The sequence below is a fragment of the Microcaecilia unicolor genome, chromosome 4, assembly GCF_901765095.1.
Source record: "Microcaecilia unicolor chromosome 4, aMicUni1.1, whole genome shotgun sequence".
In the NCBI taxonomy this organism is placed as follows: domain Eukaryota; kingdom Metazoa; phylum Chordata; class Amphibia; order Gymnophiona; family Siphonopidae; genus Microcaecilia; species Microcaecilia unicolor.
This window is the reverse complement of record NC_044034.1, coordinates 136,592,055-136,595,895: the sequence shown is the minus strand read 5'-3', so window position 1 is coordinate 136,595,895 and position 3,841 is coordinate 136,592,055.

Below are 3,841 nucleotides of genomic sequence, written 5' to 3'. Positions count from 1 at the left end.
CCCAAAATCTGTTGCCTGGCTACACCCCTGGATTATGGGTAATACATACAGCATTTGCTCCATGAAGTAGAGAAACCAGACATACCAGATGGGGCATCCCAGAATAGAATCTTGAAGACTGTAATTGCACTTGTACCTCATTTGGAAGCCAGTGAAATTTTGAGTAAAAGCTCTGTCATATTTTTTGTAGTCTATATATCAGCTGAATGGCTATAGTTTGAATAAGCTGTAGTTGTTTAAAAAGAGTTTTAGAACAGCCAGAACAAAAAACAAAACAATAATACAGTAATCAAGTACAATAGAATTAGTGATTTAACAAAGAGCCTACAAATTGGAGGATCAAAGTATATATAGATAGATAGCTAGATAGATAGCTAGATAATGGCCTGGAGTTTCTTCAGCTAGTAGAAAGATTTTTTTTTCACTGCAGTCTGAATATAATAGTGCATAGATAAAAATTATCAAATTGCACTCCCCCAATTTTTTTATTAGCTTAAATCAATTTAAAACTGTTTACTACCAATAGAGAACTGTTGATTATAGTTAGGATCATTGGTGGTACCAATCCATAGGAATGTAGGGGCCTTTTTACAAAGGCATGGCAAGTCTACAGTGGGTTTGCCGCAAGCCAATCCAGCACTACTGCCACCCCCACCACAAGCTATTTCCACTGTGAAAAAAATTAAATATTCAGCTTCGTCTCACACACACACAAATATAAAGTCCAGAAATGACTCAAACTAAAATCTTCTCATTATACCACCAAAATGTTTTTGCCAAAAATTTTAAAGTACTAATCTACCTCAGGAGGTTCTCAGGAACCCATAATTACCACTACATTTTACCAAAAATTAACCCCTTAGCCTACAACCCAATGGGACAACAAAATGTCATTTTAAAAGAAACAAAACTAAATCTTGGGCTATCAGACTCCTTACCTTGTTCTTGACAGGCTCCTGATTCAACCACCACCAAAGGTCCATGTTCCAGTTTACCCCCCAGTGACCACAGGAAAAAGGCTGTGATTCACCTTGAACCAAAAACAGCAGGCCCAAAAATCAAGGCCTCAGCTTCAGTTTGGGCCTAGTTGCATGTGCAAAAAGTCACACATGCTCTGGAGCCCAGAACCAGGCCAAGACCGGCTATTTTTTCAGCGCACTTGTGTTTCAGAAACCAGTACTACTCATCTGGGCAACACTCCAGCAAACCACACATAGAGTGGATATGTCCCAGAGACCCTCAAACTGCCTCTGGACTCCTAGCAGGACTTGCCACCGATGCAACCGATAGTCACCAGAATGGCCCTGACCACCCAGGAGTCAGGTAAATCAAACTATTTAAGCTACTGTTAACCCACTGGTTCCATTTGTACTCTCTTTGAACAAATGTTGTCCCCAATGTTCACACACAAAAGACCATTTTACTATCACATTCTTTTTCTTTCCTACCTCTTTAAAATAAATATTGTCCCGAACTTTCACACCATTTCAATCATAAATCTCTCATGATTTCAACACTATTCTACTCCTGGGTACGAATGTAAGCAGGCTTTAAGGAGGGAGAGTCCATGCCCTCCCATGGATTGCTTAAGCAACGGTGACAGTCCTTCCTCCAGCACATCCTGAAAACAAGGATGCCAGTTCCTCAAATTAGATCCCATGCCTTCAGGTGTGCTGGACCAAGAAACTTTCTAGATGGTAATGAACTGAGCATGTTTTTATGTTTACTCTTCCCTGGTGTGCTTCCCAGGCATGAAAGGCAAGAGACCTTCAAATCCATTCCAACAAAGCTTCCATACACATATTGTGGGCATCCCTAACTCAAATGTTTGGACATTTTCAGCTACACCAATAACCCAGAAATAAAAACAAAGTAGCAACAGAATCAGAAAAAGCATTTAGCATTTTCTTCATTTAAAATGTGTGTGAACCCAGCACTAGACCTTAACAATGATTGGTTAAGAATCTGTGAATAATCACTAACTAGGTTCTCCAGCTTAGGTCCTCTTATAAAAAGAGTATGAAGTACCCAACTTCATTGACTTATTTGATATATCTTCTACTTCCCAGGGATAAAACCTTAAATGATATCTATGTCAAGTTTTAGTTTCACCAATCTTATTTCACAATTGGAAAACATTCCTATTTCTACCAGCTTCTTGCACTATAACCCCATACCTCCCATAGAAACCTTGTTTCCAGATATGAACCAAACCAGTGGAGATTACGACACCTTCTTCCTTTTCCATTAAACAGAACTCTTCATAACTTATTCTCCAGAGCACTTGTTGTCCTTCAATATGGTAGAAACATCGCACAATTTCAAGTCTTTGTTCTTTTTAAATTCTCAGCCATTTCTTTAAACATCGCACAATTTCAAGTCTTTGTTCTTTTTAAATTCTCAGCCATTTCTTTCTGCAACGGCTGTAATATTTTTCTCCTTGACAACTTTCTTTTTCCTTTTGTAATTGTAATTGAAAGGATTCACCTTCCACCACAGCACATGAACTTGACACTGCTTCAGACTCCAAACTGTCTTTCCTGCATCTTTTATTTTCAACCGGACTTCTTTCAGTACTTGACCGCCCTTGTCTGCCAGCCACATTTTCCCAATTTCTCTATTTTTTCTATGCCAAAAGCTGTTTCTTTCACTTTCCAAAAATGCCTTCTTTGCGCTCCACTTTACTAGGAAATTCACACCATTCTTCCCAACAGACATTGTGCAGCAAGCTTTTTCTTTCAGCACTGTCTTTTCTTTCTGCTTTGGTTCTTTCAACTCAGTCATTTTCTTCTTGCTCACAAAAGGAGACTTTACTAAAGAATCTATTTCTTCAGTTGTTACATCCAAGTTCATAGACACGTTCTTTTCTTTATTCAGAGCATAACATCTTCCTTCTATTTTGAGCCTAAACAAACTCACTTCCTGCTGCAGAAAACAAGTCATACAGAGCAGTTTGTCCCTTCTCCAGATGAACCATTGTTCCTTTATCTGGACAAACCTCATCCAGTAATAATTCGACTTTCTCCTCCTCCATAGAAACCTCACTAACTTCTATTTCCAGTGAACAACAAGGGGACAAGTTTGCAGTATCTGAAGTAGCTTTTACTTCTTCCTCAAGCTCCACAGAATCAGGCCATGAACCACCTGCAGCCTTTTCTTCCTCTAGTTGTAGGAGCTCCACTTCTCTCTCCACTTTCATGGCCCATTTCATCCAACATTCTACAGGTCTGCACCAGGGGCACATCAACATATCAAAAATGCCCCTCCAAGTCTAGATAGATAGATAGATAGATAGATAGATAGATAGATAGATAGATAGATAGATAGATAGATAGATAGATAGATAGATATCAGAAACTTTTCCAGGAAGTTTCATATGAGAAAATAAAAAACATTTAAAGATGATTGTGCTTTAGGAGGTGATTTAGCCTTTACTGATATGTGTGTGTAACCTGGGTCTTGTTGCCCCCACCACTAGCTCAGTCTCTCAGGGTTGAAGCACCCTGAAGATCCAGGCCATATGTAGTACATCTTTTTCCGCATTCACTCTTTCTACTGATTCTATCACATAATTCTCCATTCGAGCTTGGGAGTGGGTAACGGTCCAGAATAGAGATCCAGGGCAATGGGGTGTAGAGTTAAGGCTTCATAAGAGTGATCTGCCAGTCCGGGAAAGCAAGCGTTCTCGCTCTCACTCCAAAGACTCACTCTATATTCCAAGGATATTTTTTAAATGCCAAACTCAACGTTACTGAACTTTCTGCAACCAGCAGGCAAAAAACTGGTTATAACTCCATCTGTACAGTTCTCAATCTTGACTCCAAATGTCTCCTGTCCATTC